Source organism: Equus przewalskii, chromosome X, assembly GCF_037783145.1.
Source record: "Equus przewalskii isolate Varuska chromosome X, EquPr2, whole genome shotgun sequence".
In the NCBI taxonomy this organism is placed as follows: domain Eukaryota; kingdom Metazoa; phylum Chordata; class Mammalia; order Perissodactyla; family Equidae; genus Equus; species Equus przewalskii.
In genome coordinates, this window is record NC_091863.1 from 6,313,842 (window position 1) to 6,333,486 (window position 19,645).

The following is a 19,645-nucleotide window of genomic DNA, read 5'->3' on the forward strand; positions in this document are numbered from 1 at the left end:
TTGGTAACGTAGGCTGGAGGGATCCACGTCTTCCCGTTGGGCAGAGGTGTGGAGAGGGTGTTGGGAGGAGAAAGGATACAGATTAGCTAGAATTTAAAAGCAATGGTGACAGCCCAGGTAATTTTTCATACTAACCTACTTTAAAAGCTGCCAGAACAACTGGAGAGTGGAAAATCTCTGGTTTCTCTTGTCCTGCTCTGACAAGATCTAAAAATAACTCAGTGAGGAGATGGGCATACGGCCCTTTGATCTCCTTGGCCTGGGATATTTCTTGGTAGGACCAGAGGCTTACAGGGACCAGGTGCTCTCCACTGCTTGCTCTGGTGGTTGGAGTTGATGGGTGGGCCAAGAACTGTAATCGTCCTTCGCCGTTGAGCTGTGTGATCTGTCCCTGGTTTCCATCGCTTGTTTCTCTAAATATCCTCTCCCCACACTTTCCCTTTACGTAACTACAAACTGGAATATGTGTACGGAGGACCCGAACAAGACAAATCACACCTTTATACCAAGAACCGTTGGGCTGGATTTGTTAGCTGTTTATCCAGTGCCTCCTGTTCCAGAATAAGTAGAACAAATCTTTGACCCCCCCAGAGGGATTGCAGATTAGGTGAGCAACACAAGGACAGGATTTGATTTCATTTCTAATAGAGGTGTCAGTGCCCTGGGGCTCTGGAGAGTCAGTTGGAAATCTGTGGTGGAGAGCTGCTGAGATGGCCTGGGGCGAGACGCAAGAGCTGGGGAGGAGCCTGCCTAGGGAGAGAGCTGCAAAGGGCTTGTGTCCACAAGAGCCGGAGGAGGGACCGGAGAGGACCAGGCGCTGTCAGGGCTGACTGCTGAGGAGTTTGGCGAATCCAAGTTTGGTTTTCAGGGTCGGAGCCGTGCGCCTGCAGCGGGCTGAAGGTAGCCTCAGTGGGATAACAGGTGAAAGGATGGAGACGGTGGGTGCATATGTCTCCTTGCAGAGGTCCAGCCCTGAAAGTCAGGGGAGAAGTCTGGCTGGGAAGCTAGTGTGGGGGAAGGAGTTTTAGAGAAGGGGAGGCTTAGTGGTTGGGTGAAAACTAACGGGAAGTGAGATGTTGAAGAGATAAGATGAAGGATGGGGAAGGGAAGCGGATCTCCTGCAGGAGGAAAAGTGTGAGGTGTTGATGAGCCTTGGAAAAGGAGGAGCAGGGCCATTTCTCTTGAGACAGACGAGAAGGCAGTAAACGTTAGGATTTTTGGAAGCAGAAAGGAAGATGATTCCTCTAAAAGGTTTTACTAAGAGATGACTGAATGTGAAGGTCTTAGTTTTCAAAGGGAGCTGGAGTGTGGTGGGGAGTCCTGGCTCAAAAAGCCAAAGGTGGCGGGACCAGCTGATGCAGGAGGCAGACAGGCTTTCAGACTGTACTTGGGAACACAGGTTGTGTGCTTGGGGCTGAGAGCTTGCTTGGTGGCCAGTGGCGACTTCCCCTCTTGCTTCACACCCTCCCCTATCGCCACCACTGCTTAGAATCAGAATAGCCCTCGTTTAATCTACTTTAGATAAGGCTAATTAGTTTGGCTTTTAACAGCCAGTGGACTGGGGCATAAAGCAGGGCAGACTGAAAGGGCTTGCATGAAGATGGTCGAGCTTAAGGCTGTCCAGGGGAACTCTGCCACCACGGAGACGTTCTGTATCCACACTAATGGACAGTCTAGTATGGGAGCTACTGGCCACATGTGGCTGTGGATTCCTTGGACTTCTGATGAGAAGGTAAGATGAGGGCTCCTGTCATATCCGAGTAGGATGGTCTGTCAGCAAGGCCTCCAGGTGCTGTGGCTTGGGTAAGGCTGAACGAGGCAGGTGGGGAAGTGGCCACGACTGGGGCGGGGGGAGAAAAGGCCCAGATGCTCATGGCCCCCACAAACCAAAGCGGGTTCCCTATATTTACCCGCTTCTGTTTTTGATTGCTTATTAATTATGCCGTAAATGACGGGAGGTTTGGGACTGTGATTTTGTTCTTGGTCTGGTACTAAGCCTGGGAACGTGATCTGCACCAACAGCCTTCCGATGATTCTTTGTGTCGAAGGCCGTGGGGAATGAAAGCAGTGGGAGGTGAAGTTGAGCTCCTTGCATTTACGGAGGGCGGGACACCTCCTCCATGCCAGTCAGTTTCTCCGGCGCCATCTCTGAATAGCGACTCTAACCAAGCCCTCCGCCGGCTCTGTTGACATTCAGCCTTGAGGAAGGAGAAAACCATCTCATAGTTTCCATTTGTGAGCAGGGTTCTCTGAACGTGTTGAAAACGGGGGCTTAACGTTGTGAGCTCAGCAAGAATTCATGTGGTTTGGAATTTACTTAAAACTGCAGGTTTTGTAAGGAAAGAAAATCCCTCACCTCTGCCTTCTACAGCCTCTTCACTTGCCTTCAGTCTAGCACTAGAAACACAAACAAAGCCTTACCAAAAAATCAACAAAACCGTTCTCTTGATTGGCAGCTTATTGCCCCATTTCCGCTTCTCCGGAGACCCTCCCACCTTGCCCTCTTGGACCGCGTGCGCCTGGCGCCTGCTCCACGTGGAAGAAGCTCTTCTTCAAGGTCACCCAGGAACGTGGCCTCGGGGTGCCCTGGCCCTGCCCCCAGCCGGCCTGCCTTCTCCCTGCCCGTTCCCGTTGTCCCTGGGACTCCCCCAGCACGCCGGTGGCCAAGCGCCCAGCAAGGGGGCAGGCGCTTCAGCTGGTCCCCTGCGGTGACGCTGAGGGCAGACTGCTTGTGCCCAGGGCTTCATTATTTGTCGCGGAGCCAGGGGTCCTGAACCTTCTTTTTTGTGCGTGGATCCCCTTCAGCTGGCTGTTGAAGCCTCAGAGGCTTCTCAGAGTAGTGTTTTCAAATGCCTTAAAAAATAGGCTCGCAAAGGAAGCGATTGAAGTACTGTCATCATGATATTAGAAACGATTTACTTGTTGAATAGTAATATGTGCTTTCCCCCCTTTCGCTGTTTTATTGTGGTAAAACATGCATAATGTAAAATTTACCATCTCAATCGTTTTTAAGCGTACGGTTCAGTGGCATTAAGTCCATTCACATTGTTGTGCAGCCATCCCCACCATCCATCTCCAGAACTTTCTCATCTTCCCCAACTGAGACTGTGTTCCCATTAAACACCAACTCCCCACTCCTCCTTCCCCAGCCCCTGGCACCCACCATTCCACTTTCTGTGTCTATGAGTTTGACTGTTCTGGGGACCTCATATAATGAACTCATATAGCATATGTCTTTTTGTGTCTGGCTTATTTCAGTTGGCATAACGTCCTGAAGGTTCATCCATGTTGTAACCCTGTTTCAGAATGTCTTTCCTTTTTAAGGCTTGAATACTATGCCATTGTGTGGCTAGACGGCATTTAGTCCATCTGTACACCTGTTGATGGACACTTGGGTTCCTTACACCTTTGGGCTATTGTGACTAATGCTGCTATGAACATGGGTGTGCAAATATCTCTTTGAGCTCTGCTTTCAGTTCTTTAATGTGTGCTTTTTAAACCTTTTAAATAACACAATCTAGCAGTGGTTTTAACCCCTGCCGTCGTTTTGGAGTTGTGGTGTCAGAATATTTTAAAGTATCTGAGGGGCCATCTCCATGGCTGAGTGGTTGGGTGCGCACGCTCCACTTTGGTGGCCTGGGGTTTCGCCAGTTCGGATCCTGGGTCTGGACCTAGCACTGCTCGTCAGGCCATGTTGAGGTGGCATCCCACATAGCAGAACTAGAGGGACCTACAACTAGAATATACAACTATGTACTGGGGGGCTTTGGAGAGAAGAAGGAAAAAAATAAAAAGTATCTGAGACATCCATAACATGATATGAAAATGTCTACAATTTCTCTTGGTGAAAATCTCAAGAGTCTGCTAATTCCATGAAGGTTCGTTGCCTGCGTTTCTAATGGAATTCTGTGAGAGGGTAGTGACAATAAAGTTCTTGCTCCCTGCCGCCCCTCCAAGTTCAGTGACTCCCCTGCACTTTGGCCTGCACGTACATTCCAGCCAAGTCAGGAGACTGACTTTCCCAGAACACAAGTGGAACTGCCTGCCTCTGTTGCTGGGGGAGACTCCATCCCTCTGCTCTGTGACCTTCGACTAGAATCCCATCCACCGCAAACACCTGCTTCTCCAGCGGCTTCTGCCTCCCCCCAGTCATTTCTTCATTCGTTTAGAGGGATTTGGTCCATACTGTCTGTTAAGCGCTGCCCTAGGTCCTAGGGATACACAGCAGTGAACAACACTGAAGAGGTTTGTGTTGCCATGGCGTGCGTAGTCCAGCCGGAGAGGGAAAGAGAAGCAAATATGTGCACACAAAGATTCTTGGATTACAACACTGATAAGTGGTGTGGGGAAATCCAGGCGGCCATGAGAGCCAGTGGTCAGGGCCCCTTAATTAGTCACTGAGGAAGAGACATTTAAGATGAGGCCTGAGGGATGAGTGGAGGAGGAGGAAATGGCTGGCTAAGGAACAGCTTGTGCAAAGGTCCTGAGGTTGGCCTCGAGTGGGTGAGCAGAGGGAGGGAGAATGGCCAGGGCCTCTTTGCCATGAATCTGTGGGCTGTGTTAAGAAGTTAGCTGTCTTGTCCCGAGAGTATTGGGCAACATTGATGGGGAGGAATGACTAAATCTGCACGCTGAGGTGGAGAATGACTTGAAGGGAGTCAAACAGGGAAATGCCCCTAGTGGAATATTCTAGAAGTATAGTTACTTGGATGCGGGACATGGAGAGGAGGGAGTCAATTACAGACAAAACTTGGGAACTTGTTGGGTTTCTTGATTTCCGCCAATTGTGAGAGATTTCCCTCCTCTTGTCTCTCCTTCCGTGGAAGCCCATAACACTATGTATCACAGTTATGCGTTTATATTCCCATCTTCAAGTGTAGTTTTTTGTGTACTCCTAAATTCCACTTAGATTTGAGGTCAGGGACTAACTTTCCTTGCTTTGAATATTTAAAACGTTCCCCCTAATTGTTGAATTGCATGTATGCTTTTTTTGATCCTGCGTTCCTAGGTGCTTGGACACATTTCTCAGTGGGAAAGGTGAAAACATCGCTGACTGGTAACAGCAGATACTGTGGGGAGCCCCCTGCGCCCACGCTCCTGTCACTAGACTTTCCCCGGAGTAGCCAAATGGTATATAACTGCTTAATAAGGAGACCTTTTTGCTGAGATTTACATTATAGAGTTTTGCTTTTTAAGAGGAAATAATCTGGATTTTAGTAGAAAAATTGTGTAGTCTCCTGAGTGTTGTTTTGCCTTCACTTCTGTCCTGTTTAAGAGGTGATTGTGGACAGGAGAAAACCCATTTCATGTGTAACATAAATGTGTGTTGGTATGTAAAGTATACGGGACACATAAAACAACCCCAACCGGGCTGGCGTTTACGTCAGTATGTAAATCAGACTGTTTGACATGCATGTTGCTCTCTGTACTTTTCCTGACTTTTTTGCACAGAGAAAATAATTTTTCCCAGAGAGATTTTGGGTTAAAACAATCCCCAATACTGTTTGAAATGCGAGATGTCTTAGATTTATTTTTCCTCTTTTTGCCTGAGAGGGTTGGCTGCTTAAGCGTTTAGTGATGTGAGCGTGCACGAGAACATTCCTGCCTTATTTTTCCTTCTAGTCCTGTTTCCTGTGTGAGAAATAGACTAATGAGTGCAGCTGTAGCCACAGTTCCAAATGAAGGGGTGGAGGGGGGCAGGGAGGGAGAGAGAGAGAGAACACAGTCTCTTTGTGAAACCCAGTGCACTCCCTCCCTCACCAGAAGTCTGGCTCCGTGAGCTTTATGGAGCTTCTCTCTGCTCTCTTTGGGGGCAGGAGGTGGAGATGAGTTCAAAATGAGCAAACAGAAATAGCAGAATAGACTGCATGTTTTTTATAGATGAAGCCTGCATTTTTTCCCATTCTGGTTTTGAATCCTCTCTGAGTGGAAGAAAGATTTCAGAATGCATCAGAGAGGTTTATGTTGGGAGAAATATTGATGACTGTCTGGTCTGGTCTTTTCCTTTCGTAGATGTGGAAACTGAGGGAGGGAGAGGCTGCCCACGGGATCTGCCCCTGGGTCACTCAGAAGCAGAGCTCGGCCTAGGCTGGGACTTTCCCGCTTCCAAGCCCTGGGATCTCTTGTCTACACAGGGGTGGGCAACCCTTCTGTAGAGGGCCAGATGGGACTTATTTTAGCCTTTGCCGGACGGCTGGACAGCCTCTGCAGCATCTCCGTTCAACTCTGCGTTGTGGTGCAAAAGCAGCCTAGATGCTATATAAACAAATGAGTGTGGCAGTGTCCCAGTAACATTCCATTTATGGCCACTGGAATTTGAATTTCATACAATTTTCATTTCTCCTGAAAGATTATTCCTCTTCATTTTTTCCCCCCACTAACCATTTAAAAAATGTAAAAATACTCCTGAGCTCGTGGTCCGTATAAAACGGGCAGTGGGCTGGCTTTGGTTCTGGGCCATAGTTTGCTGACCCCTGGTCTACAGCATGTTAGCTGTGTAGATTTCTCTTCTTAAGAACTCGCATGTTTAGAGCTGTTTATTTCTCAGCACTCTCTCCCAATTTTTTTGGCATGCACTGCACTCACTGCCCTTGTCCAAAGACGGTGGATTTGTTGATTGTGCATGTTCTGGGAGGAACTGATGTTTCATTTCTGTGGGATTTTGTGTTTGCTGTATTAATCTATTGGTCAGTTGATTTATTTATTCAGTGAATACTTGTTGGTAGTTTAACCTGTGCAAGCCCTGGGCTTGGTGTTAGTAATGTCTGGACCAATGAGAGAGTCGCTTCCTGCCCTCCTGGAATTGACCGACTGATGGAGGAGGTGGGCATTGAAAAGCAGTTACAAACCCTACATGGCTACCAAAGGGGGGGGGTCCTGTGTGATGGGGGAGCCCCTGCTCTAGAAGCTTAGAAAGTTGAGACCTGGAGGTCAGGTGGGGGTTAAGACGGGCCGTGAGTGGGCAAGCCCTCCTGGGCAGCCCGTCCTGCAGGAGAAAGGGGCTAAGGGCACACACCCAGCCTACCCTCTTTGTGCCTCTCCCTCACTGCTCTCCAGATGTTCAGGTGGATGTTCAGGCGGGGATGTTCAGGTAGAGATTGTTCAGGCTGACGTTCAGGTGGGGATGTTCAGGTGGTGATGTTCAGGCGGATGTTCAGCTGGAGATGTTCAGGCGGATGTTCAGGCGGGGATGTTCAGGTGGTGATGTTCAGGCGGATGTTCAGGTGGAGGTGTTCAGGCAGATGTTCAGGCGGGGATTGTTCAGGCAGATGTTCAGGCGAGGATGTTCAGGTGGAGATTGTTCAGGCGGACGTTCAGCCAGGGATGTTCAGGTGGATGTTCAGGTGGGGATGTTCAGGTGGGGGTGTTCAGGTGGATGTTCAGGTAGGGATGTTCAGGTGGATGTTCAGGCGGGGATGTTCAGGTGGACGTTCAGGTGGATGTTCAGGTGGGGGTGTTCAGGTGGATGTTTAGGTAGGGATGTTCAGGTGGATGTTCAGGTGGGGATGTTCAGGTGGACGTTCAGGTGGGGATGTTCAGGTGCGGATGTTCAGGTGGACGTTCAGGTGGGGACATTCAGGCGGGGACATTCAGGCGTGGACCTTCAGGCAGGGATGTTCAGGCGGACATTCAGGTGGGTATGTTCAGGCGGAGCAGGGAGCTTTGCAGAGGTCGGCTTTTGGAGAATGGCTGTAGCTGGAAAGCATACCCCATCTGAAGAAGTCCTCTGTGTTTCCTCAGATACCAGGGTTTACTTTTAATGTAACAGGGATTATTTAGGGAAAAGGGCCAGAGTGATTGTACAGAGCCCTTTGAGAAAAATTACTATTCAGATCTCATCTCTGCTTTATTAATTGTAGTGTGATTTAAAAAAAGAAGATTCATCATCCCTTTAGCCCGTATTTAATCAGTGACCCTCAATGTGTATTTTTAAAAAGTTTTTGGGTATTTTGGTTCATTTTTGTCAGAGGTCAGTGAACTTGTGTGTAAAGGGCCAGATGGTAAATATCGTGGGCTTTTCAGACCATATGGTGTCTGGATGTTGTATGTCAAAAGCAGCCATTGGTTATATGTATGGACGTTCACATTGTGGTGCAGCCAGTCGCGGGAACTCTGCATCTTGCAAAATTAAGCACTGTATGCATTGAACAAGCACCCCACAGCCGCCCTCCCCAGCCCCTGGCAACCCTTCTGTTTTGTCGCTGTGAATCTGACTCCTCTAGGGACCTAATCACCGTGGAGTCAAACAGTAGGTGTCCTTTTGTGTCTGGCTTCTTTCCCTGAGCATAATGTCCTGAGGTCATCCATGTTGGAGCATGTATCAGAATCTCCTTCCTTTTTAAGGCTGAATAACATTCCATTGTGTGTATATAACACTAAATGAGTTATCGAGAGTAGATTTTCTTTGCTTAAAGTCATTTTTAGCTCAGCAGAGTTTCCCAGGAATTGTCCTAATGAGGGAAGTGTTAGGAACACACGTGATTTCCCATTTGAAGAGTGAGGCGTTCTTCAGAGGCCCTGGAACGCACTTGACCATGAAGTGTAAATTGTAAGCTAGTGGCATCTTGAATAAGGGAAAACGTCTGTGAAGTAGAAGAATTCTGTCAGTTTAAGAGCGGAAATCGAGAGTGGCAGTCCATCTGTCTTTCCAGAGCTCTCCAGTGTCTCCTCCTTTGCCCAGCTCTGTCTTTGGGCCCCTGAGGAGGTGACCCCACTGCTGCAGATTGGATTTCTTGGGGAGCAGACTGCGATGAGGATTGGCATGCAGAAAGTTCGTGGGGTGCAGGGCTCTCAGCATCCTCACCTGGGTGTGAGGGAGGTGGGAGGAAGCTGGATTGGGCAGAAGGAGAAGCCAGGCTGCAGTGAAGTCACAGGGCCCCAGCTAACCCCAACGGGGTGCTCTGAGGCTGTCCCCACTGGAGCTGAGGAGGTCTTCCTCAGCCCCACCCCACCATTGACCATTCACTGGCCCTGACTTTGGGTGAAGGCAACTCCTGGCTGTTGGGGGAGGGGGTGCCGACAGGAGGGAGTGCAGCACATTGCAGCAGCCATTTTCCAGATAAAGTATGTTGACCATTCCTGAGAAACCGGCAGCAAAAAATACTGAGTCGAAAAGTTTTCTGATTGTTTCATTTCTTTGTTTGTTTCTCTTGGAAAACTATTTAAAAATCAGTATAGGACTTGTTAAAGTTAAATCACAAAGGAAGTGCCTCAGGCAAGATTTGATTAGGGCTCTAAGTCTTGGCCAAGTGTTTTTGAAAGTCAAGTTTTATTGGGCCACAGCCACGCCCATTGTTTTCCCTTCAGACTGAGGCTGCGTTCATGCCTCAGGGCAGAGCTCTGGGGAGTAGCAACAGAGGCTGCTCCACCCACAAAGTCAAAGGTACTTATTATCCTCCCTGTGTAGGGGACATTTGCCCCCTCTGCATTCTGCTGTGGCTGGGGTTTTCTTGGACCCCAACGTCAAAGGCAGTCTTCTGAGGGTGATGGCCACATGCCGCATTTGCCTACAGTACTGCATTTCAGGCGTGTTGGAGGAAGGGTCCGGGAAGTGGTGTCCGATGACTTCAGACTTCCTGTGGCCGGAGGGTGCAGGGGTTCGATCTGCAGGTCCACACGGCCTCTGCCAGGCTGCTCCATGCACCGCCAGAGTTGGACTGGTTGGAGGGCTGAGACACACCGCCTTCAGTAGGGGGTGCTTCATTTTCTCCCGTGTAATTTGGGAACAACATGTGGAAGAATGGGTTAATGTCTAGAAACAGACCAAATTGCAGAATAAACAAAACCAATGATGGAATAGAAAGCCACATGAATATGGGGAGAGCATTTATGAATTTCTCTGGTTTTAGGAGACTTAAAAAGGTGATTTTTAAGAACGAACATGAGGGCCAGTCCCAGTGGCCTAGTGGTTAAGTTCAGCTTGCTCCACTTCCATGGCCCAGGTTTGGTTCCCAGGCCTACACCACTCGTTTGTTAGTAGCCATGCTGTGGTGGTGGCTCACATACCAAGAAAAAGAGGAAGATTGGCAATAGATGTTAGCTCAGGGCGAATCTTCCTCAGCATAAAACAAAAACAAAAACCCAAACATGAGAAGAATCCTGTTTCTAGTTGATGACTTTCAAAATTTTTAAGCCGTATGTTATTTTAATGGAATATGGGGCTCTTTTTCTCTCATCTTTCTCCTTTTCTTTTGTTAAAGTGACTAGCTTCTGGGTCTACTTGACATTGTGGAGGGGTACCAAGTCCAGAAAACTTGGTTTTATAATAATGATTTTTCTTCTGTATTCAAATTTGTCTGCTTTTAATAAATTGGCTGAAATTGAGTTTCCTTAAATTTTGCTAGCACAATTTAAAAGCAATTAAAGCAAATTCAGTTATTACATTTGAAATTATTGTGTGGGTAAATTATAATTTAAAATTCAATTTATACTAAATCCTACACTTTAATGAACAGACCACATCACACATTTTTATGTTCTTGAATTATCCATGGATTTAAAGCTGTGAAGTGGTGTTCTTTTTTAAAAGTACTGCGTGTTTCCTTTTTTTTCCTACCTTGTCAAAAATACTTAGACTTCTCTTTCAGAATAAGGTGAGAAAATCCCCTTGGCTTTTCAATTTTAAGGAATTATACTTATCTTTCCATCACAAATTTGCGTTTATCTAGGTTGAATTCAACCCATAAAATCTTAAAATGTAACAGGAGGAAGATATTTCTGTTTTTTTCCCCAAAATGCATGTTTTTTTACCCATTCACCTTAATTCCTCTCCCACTACATTTTTAGATGCTTTCAATTAGAAATAGCCCCCCCCAACAATGGAGTAAGTTTCACATGTGAAGATCTAAACACACTCACTGTGAAAGCGTTTTCTCATTCGTAAGGCGTTTGTAGAGCGTGACCAAGTAATCATGGAGCAGGGATGGGTGAGTTTATGCGAGAACTTCAGGGGATGTGATGGCAATGGATGAGGTGCAGGAGGGTCCCAGGGGTGCTCAAGATCCCGATGAGGGGGCGAGGCTTCTGCTGGGGGTGAGAGCAGTGTCACCTGCTGTCCCCAGACATCTCCCTGGGGCATCTCGTAGGCTCAGCGCACCTAAAGGATTATCTGTGTTCCCTCCCCTTTTCTCCCCTGCCAGAACTGCCACAGCTGTAGCCACTGTTATTAATTTGGGAATAATAATAGCATGACGTAACAAGGGAGTCAGGAGGTTCACGGTAAAAGCTTCAGGCCCCAGCGGGGTTCCTGATGTAGATCTTCCTGCTCCAACTCTGCACCGCCCTCTCTCTCCTCCACCACCCAAGGGTCCGGCCTGCCCTGCACCGCCCTTCTCCATCGTTTTGCAGAGGACGCCGCATCTCCTCCCTCAGTTGTGCTTCTCAGCCGGCCTGCTCGTGGTAATTCCTGGGAGCTCTACAGAGTTCCTGTGTCTGCTTCCCCCTCCGTAGAGGTGGGTTAGATTGGCCTGGGGTGCTGCCCAGTTTGAAAAAGCACCAGTGTTTTTTGAGTACTTGCAGTGTGTGAGGAGCTTCGTTGGGTATTGCACAGGTACTACTCAGGGAGTCCGACCAGCCTGCGTGCCGCGTTATCCTGTTATCCAGGGAAGAAAGAGAGGCCTGGAGAGAAAAGAGACCTCGTGTCCAAACACATCTGTTTTTCCTATTTAATAGGGGACAAAGGCAGGGGAGGGAGTAAGACAAATTGTGAGCCTCCTTCCCTTCTGCTTTTCCAATCCAGGAATTAGAGAGGAGAATTTTTAGTTCTGCTCAGCATTCCCACATCTCTTCTTGGGCCTGGCACAGAGCATGACAGAGCATGAATGGGCCTGCTAGGGCTGCCATAACAGAGCACCATAGACCGGGGGCTTAAACAACAGGTATTTCTCACAGTCCTGGAGGCTGACAGTCTGAGATCGAGGTGTTGGCAGGGCTGGTTTCTCTCCCTGGTGTGTAGACGCCGCCTTCTCCCTGTGTCCTCACATGGTCTTCCCTCTGTGCATGTCTGTGTCCTCATCTCTACAAAGACACCAGTCAGATTGAATTAGGACGCACGCTGATGACCTCATTTTTAACTTAATTACCCCTTTAAAGACCCTATTCCAATTGCAGTCACATTCTGAGGTCCTGGGGGTTACAGCTTCGACATGTGAATCTTCAGGGACACAATTCAGCCTCTGACAGCATGAACACTTGACACAGTTGTGTGTTGAGTGTGTGAATGCGTGCTTCCTTTCTGCATCCTTTGGGACGATTTCCTCTACTTTCTAATTTCATAATCATACATTCTCTTCCCTGTCCTCCGATTTTTTGGAAAACTTCTGCTCCTTGACTGTGTCTAAATAAAACTCCATTCACGTAGATAACGCAGTTCAGAGAGTCTTCTGATCTTAGGGAGCTAAGTAAGGAAAACAGCTTTGGGGAAGTTCTGGTCTCTTTCTGAGCGAAAATCTTCAAGGAAAGACACACTTCCCTTTTTCAGGTGTTGAGAAAATGCAGTTTTCAAGTTCTAACCATGAAGACAATCATCAGATTGCTCTGGAATCCTCTGTGGACCTTCCAGCTGCTTATATGAGGGGAACTTAAGGACAGGGCAGTTTCCAAGGCAAAAATGGACTGTCTCGCACACAGTAGACCCAAAGTAAAGACAGTGATAATTTGGTATTTATGCAGTATTTTGAGAACGCGAAGGTTCAGAATGCTAAATTACCAGGCCAGAATGATCAAGCTACAAGAAATTCAACCTTGGACATTGGCTCTGCTCTGGTTGTCATACTTGGGGCTTCTGTGAAAGGAGAAGCACTGGGCAGACTTTCTCGGGCCACGGTTGAAGTTCAGCCCAAGTCGGTGCCACTAATGCCTCTCGAGAGCTAAGGTGCTGATGCGGCTTTAGAGCTGGATGCTGGTGACGAGCAGAGAATGTGTCCCTGGAGCCTGATGTGGGCGTTGGCCGTGAATCATAGTGGGGTGAGCAGAAGGAATGCTCCAGGAACCTGTTGGCTGGAGTCAATGTTTCGTCAGATTGCCTTTTTCTTCATAGCCATCTAATCATACTGAAGACTAGCCTGAGAGATGTTGAGGTGAAAAATGGCGGATGACAACTTTCATTCTCTTCTGCTGTGTTTATGATGACTTTTTCACAGCAAGAGCAAAGTCAGCTAAGGCATTTTCATGAGTATAAGATCATTATAGAAATTTCGTTTGGTGATGCTCCTATAATCGTAATTTCTTTGATCATTTAAGCTATTTTTTGACTTACCAACATAGAGTTGTCACTTATTGGCCACATATTTTACCATATAGTTCTCTTTACATGCTTTCTCTGTGCAAAATAACATTTGTTTCAGTGCCAAATCATGTTGCTGTATGATTTACATACAATGACATGCACTTACAGCTTTATTGAGATGTAATTCACATGCCACACGATTCGCTTATTTACAGTGTATAATCGATGGTTTTCAATGTCCTAATTTTCTTTTTCCCAGCACAGTGTTGAGTATTTCCCTTTTCTCCTTTTTCACTAAAATGGCTGTGGCATTGGGGAGAACTGTAATCAGAGCCTCCCTGTTTGAATCCTGGCTCCCATCGCTAAGTGGGGTCATTGGGACCTCCCTTAATAGGACTTTAAAACCTGCTTCAGGGAAAGTACTCAGAAGAGGGCCTGGTGGTTGGTTAGCATTCAGTCAGTGTGAACCATTTCTGTTACCCCCTTTTTAAGAGGTGGGACACCTGAGTTTCTGTCTTTTCACAGCTTGGTATTTATGCAGACCTGCTTCCAGAAAGCTTCCCGCTTGAATTCTTAGGCTCCCCCCTACAGAAAACTGCGAAGCCTGCTTTGTCTCGGGTGAGCCTGGTGACCTCTGCATGCGAGGGGCCTTGCTGTGTGCACTGTGTGCTTGGGAGCTGTGTCCGTTTTGTTGTTATTCAGGAGACGGGGAAGACCCTTCCAGTCCTCTGTAAGGACACTAAGGCGTCCCGCACAGATGCAGCTCTCTTACAGAAGGAAGGAAACAGAGTGGAGAGTGTGTGCAGCTTGCACTCTTGGGGGTGTGCTCAGAGTGTGCCTGTTTTGCCTCTAGAATTGTAACTGGAAGTGAGTCTGAATTCCACTTCATGAGCACACCCCCCGAGGCCTGCCCTGCGCGCCTGATTGTCGTAAGGCCTTTGCTGTTGGAATAAGCAGGTCCCTGGCGCAGGGGCTTTAGGGTCACACAGACCTGTAAAGACACGGTGAGGAGTTCTAGCCAAGAAAGGTTTCTGGTTTTGTAAGAATAACCATGCACTCTTTAATGTCCAAATGATGGAACATGGCTTTAATTTCTTGACAGAATTAATAATAAAGGACCGTGTCCTTTATATATTACTTGTTTAGGTATAACTATATTCATCTTTGGTGTTTAGTATTGAACACAGTGTTAAAGAACACTGTGCTTTATGTTCTATTTGTTTGGAGATAAATATCCTAGTATTGGGGCCGGCGTGGTGGTGTAGCAGTTAAGTTCACGCAGTCCTCTTCTGCGGCCCAGGGTTTGCTGGTTCAAATCCTGGGTGTAGACCTATGTACTGCTCATCAAGCCATACTGTGGCAGGCATCCCACATATAAAATAAAGGAAGATGGGCACAGATGTTAGCTCAGGGCCACTCTTCCTTAGCAAAAACGAGGAGGATTGGCAGTGGTTGTTAGCTCAGGGCTAACCTTCCTCTAAATAAATAAATAAATAAATAAATAAATAAAATCCTAGTCTCTAAAGTTCAGTATCTAGGAGTACCTCCATACATTATTACTTGAAAATGATATATAGAGCAAGGTGTTTTAATGGAATTATGGGCATAGGAGATCAAAGTGATGTGGTTGGAGTCACGTTTAACAAACCACCCACAGAGTATTGGTGCCAAAGACGAGTGAAATGAGAGGGGCAGTCGTGACTGTTGAAGGTCGTGTAATGTATTCCCTAAGCCTTTTTGAGTGATTTACTCTTTACACTAGGATGGCTTGAAATTCATCAGCCTGAATTAGCCATCATGGGCCCCAGCATCCATATTATACTGCTATGGATGCAGTTGCACTGGGGGTTTTGTGGTTTGTTTTTGGTTTTGGTGAGGAAGATTGGCTCTGGGCTAACATCTGTTGCCAATCTTCCTCTTTTTGCTTGAGGAAGATAGTTGCTGAGCTAACATCTGTGCTAGTCTTCCTCTGTTTTGTATATGGGACGCCACCACAACATGGCTTGATGAGCGGTGTGTAGGTCCATGCCCAGGATCTAAACCTGCGAACCTTAGGCTGCCAAAGTGGAGTGCACGAACTTAACCATTATGCCACTGGGCTGGCCTACACTGTGTTTTTTAATGAACTATGACAACTTGAAGTGCACAGTAATAGCCATTCTTCTATCCTATGATGACTTAAGGACATACCCTTTATGTTTGTAAAGTACCTTATAAGCATGTATTACAATAGTTATTATATGGCCGTTATATAAAGCCATCAAATTTTAAGAGTGTTGGACAATTATTGTTTGGCCGAGTGTGAGAATTGAGCTCTTTTATTGTGTGATGTAAGTGTTACATTGGCAATAGCTGTAAAGTTAAATAAGTTCCACTTGTATACACAGGTAATTGTTACGAAATAATTTCCATGGAATCCGAGTATAAACGTTGACCCAGAAGCCTCTTTAGCTTAGCTATGAAATCAAAGCGCAGCTCAGAAGGCACATGTTGCTATTCAAAATGGAACGCTTCCCGGCCACTGTGGTGCATTTAACCTCAGCCGAAAGGGACCCGAGCTGCAGCGGGAGAGGACTCGGAGGTCAAAGACTGCTAATTGAATTTTCATGATAAAGGCGACATTTTCCAGCTATTGGATTGAGGCAGTGACTTTAATTTCTCTTCTAGTGGTGGGACAAGAGCTGTCTCCCTTTAACAAGAACTGAAGTGCAGAGTCGGCTGAGTAAAGGCTTTCTCTTGTTTTGAGTATTTCTAGAGTGGTTTTGAGGTTGTAAGTTGCTGGTCTTTCTTTTTCAGTCTTGAAGCAATTACTGAAAGGTCAATCCACTAATTCCTTCCAGAGTCACCCAAGACCTTTCATGTAATCATTTGGAACTTGATTCTGAATAGCCAATATTTATTGAGTGCTCACTCTGAGCAAAGCACAGTGTGGGGCTGGGTAGGGAGTCTAAGGGATCTTGGTCTTTACCCTGGAGACATCTACCATCTTGAGTAATCTGTATGTGTTAACCACAAAAATGTCCTGGCATTCTTGCTTGGGCATATTGACGAACTTGTAAGGTAGTCTTGCTTCTTATTGTACCTCGCTCTCTAGCGCGGTGTTGGCATACAGTAGGTGCTTAATAAGTACTTGTGGCATGAGTGGAAGAGTAACGTTGACCTGACTGCAGTCTGTATTGCCTTGTGAAAGGCTTCAGCTGTTTTGAGGCTCATTAGTCCCTGATGTTTTGATAATTGACGCTGCTCAGGACATTGAGGATTGATCACCTAAGAGTTTTGAATCTCTTCAAGCGTGGTCGTCTTAGTCTGTTTGGGCTGCTGTAACAGAATACTGTAAACTGGGTGGCTTATAAACAACAGAAATGTATTTCTCACAGTTCTGAAGGCTGGAAGTCCAGGATCATGGTACAGGCAGATTCGGTGTCTGGTGAGGTCCCACTTCCTGGTTCATAGACGGCCATCTTCTCACTGTGTCCTCACATCATAGAAGAGACCAGGGAGCCCTGTGGGTCTCTTTTGTAAGGACTAATCCCAGTCATGAGGGCTCCACCCCATGACCTTATTACCTCCCAAAGGCCCCAGCTCCAAATACCATCACTTTAGGCATTAGGTTTCAACATAGGAATTTCGGGGGACACACAAATATTCAGTCCATAGCAGTGATGATACAAAAGAAGGACGACGTTGATGATGGCTTGTCAGGCATGCCATCTCCTGAGAGACAATGCTGGTAGACAGAATAAATGAAAGTAGTTCTCGGATTCACAGATCAGACATGGCTTTGTGCAAACCTGCTGTAGTGGTGGTTCGTGGTGAATGAGGTGAGAATAGCTCTTAAATTCTGCCTCTGGTGCCACCTTGGAAAAGAGAGTTCTCATTCTTTAAGAAAACCTTTGTTGAGCAACGACAGTGTCTCAGGAATAACTAGTTCTAGGTATCTTGGGGAGCTAACACCATAGTAAGGGAAGCTTGGGTAACTGGGAGCACAGGAAAGTCACTTTACTGGAGACAAAGATTTTTGGAAAGGTGGTGACATTTTCACTGGGCTCTTGAGAGGGGTCTCATGTGCACTCGGAGCCGTGGTGTGAGGAAGAAGAGCTTTCCAGATCATCCAGTTGGCGTGAACATGGCTCAGTGGCAGGATGGAATGAATAGCACAGAGTAGGCCATTTTGGGTGTCACTCAAAGATGTTTGAAGGCAAAGAGGCAGCTGAACGTTCAGAGGATGGATTGGGCATTGAAGACCAGTCTTTGGAGGATGGAACATAATCTGTAAGACTGAAGGGAGACCACTGAGGGTAATTTTTTTGGACGGGGCGGGACGCCCTGTACCCAGGAAAGAATGATCTGAGAGTGTCGTGTAGATCAGAGTTGGCACACTACGCCCATTTCTTACAGCCCCCAAACTAAGAATGGATTTTACCTTTTTAAAGAGTTGTAAATGATAAGTAAATAGCAATACACAACACGGAGCCTGTGTGATCCACAAAGCCTACAGTATTTATTATCTGGCCCTTTACAGAAGTAGTTTTCCGAGCCCTCTTGGATTAGAAAGGAGAAGACGACCTGAAAAAGACGTTTTGTCCCTACGGTAGGAGGAAGTTTAACTTGTTTGTAGCATGAGGGTAGGGGTCCTTCGGAATTAGAGATACGGAGAGACGAGAGATGAGGATGGAGTGGATAAAGTGGGGCCCAGAACAGGCAGGAGAGAGGATGGAATCAAGAAAAAATGTTGGTGGGATTAATTTTGGGAGGTAAAGGCTGATTCTTTCTTTGAGACAATGGGAGGGAAAACTACGTGTAGAAGATTAGCTAGTAGGTGGAGCAGAGGAAAGTGGAGACTCTTCAGAAATCTCAGGGCAGTGTGATCTGCGCTGGGTTTGGGTGTCAGCCCTTGAGCAGAGTAGAAGATTCTGGAATGGATGCTGTGAAGAAAGAAGTCCCGAGACAATTAACATTTGGTTTAGGTCGGTGAAGTGTCACGTGTTGCATTATGTGGTGATTATCTCTACTCTGTGGACTCCTCCCCTGACCTGTGAAGTGTTCAGCTGCCAAGAATATCTTGATAGTTTTTATTCCTCAGCGCTTGGAGCAAGTGCCTGGCACAAAGGTAAATGGTGTTCAGTCATGCTTGCTGAATGAGTCAACGAGTAAGTGCTGAGTAGCAGGATGGGACATTACATGTGGGAATGTCCTTGCTCAGTTGTACCCGTCAGCCCAGTTCATGAGTCAGGAGAACTCAGTGAACAGCCACAGACCGATGGGGTCCACAGCACTTTCTGGAGGGATGGAAGCTTTCTGTGTTCTCTGCTGCCAGTGTGGTAGCCCTTCAGGGGTGGCTGGTGAGCTCCTGAAATGTGGCTTGTGGGACAGAAGAAGTGACTTTTAAATTTTATTGACTTGTTTTATTGTGGTAAAATATATATAACATAAAACTTACAGTTGTAACCATTTTTACATGTCGAGTTCTGTGGCTTTAAGTACATTCGCATTGTTGTTCAACCATCAGCACTGTCTATCTCCAGACTTTTTCATCTTCCCATACTGAAACTGTCTTCATTATCTATAACTCTGCGTTTCCCCTCCCCAGCCCCTGATCATCTCTATTCTGCTTTCTCTCTGTGAGTCTGACTACTCTGGGTACCTCATGTGAATGAATCATACAGTATTTGTCCTTTTGTGATGGGCTTATTTCACTTGGCCTAATGTCCTCGAGGTTCATCCATGTTGTAGCGTGAGTCAGAATCTCCTTTTTTAAGGCTGAATAATATTCCATTGTGGGTATATACTGCACTTTGTTTATCTGTTCGTCCGTCGATAGACACATGAGCTGTTTCCACCTTTTGGCTCCTGTGAATAACGCTGCTTGAATGTGGGTGTACACTTACTTTAATTAATTAAAGTTTGCATAGGCCCCTGGAGGTTCCGGAGGCCACTCATGGGAGAGGTGGGTGGCATGAGAGGACTCTCAGTGTTGAAGGCTTTGGAAGGAAAGTGATTTTTGGTGACCATGAGCAGGCCCAAGATGCCCACTTTAGGGGGTCAGCATGTCTCTGAATCAGAGTTGTTGGTGTTGAGAGCCAGGACGCTGACTCAAGGCGTTTGTTAAGTGTTAACTGCTTGGGATGTTTGTGCTGTGTTTGATGTCTGGGGGTTCAGTTAATGATTTCAACATAATGATTTATGGAGACTGAAGATTAGATTTAATCTGTCTGGTTTTTTGTTTTTTTATATGTTTTCCTCCCTCAAAGGTCCGGGTCTTAGTGGTAGTCATGCTGCCCTTTTAGTTTTAATAATTTCAGCCTGCTTTATGGTGCTTTTCTTGTAGTAAAGGGTTGATGGTAGGTTCCAGCTCTGTCTTACGTGTCAGTGTCCTGGATGGTATTTGCTCTTGCATTTTTTGTGGTTTGGAGGGTGTCA

General features: G+C 46.6%; 1 protein-coding gene across 21 annotated transcripts in view; it reads left to right on the forward strand.

The window, feature by feature from the left end:
• The window catches only part of TBL1X (transducin beta like 1 X-linked), a 210,793-nt gene that overhangs the window by 33,345 nt on the left and 157,803 nt on the right, over positions 1-19,645 (forward strand). For 2 of the 21 annotated variants that reach the window (XM_070604921.1, XM_070604930.1), the window contains exon 1: positions 784-921. The exons of 15 other annotated variants lie outside the window; for them this stretch is intronic. The gene's annotated coding sequence lies outside the window, so the exon portion shown is untranslated. Of the gene's footprint in view, positions 1-764; positions 922-19,645 lie in introns of those variants that run through there. 4 more of the 21 variants (XM_070604925.1, XM_070604919.1, XM_070604929.1 and 1 more) reach the window with 4 other exon arrangements.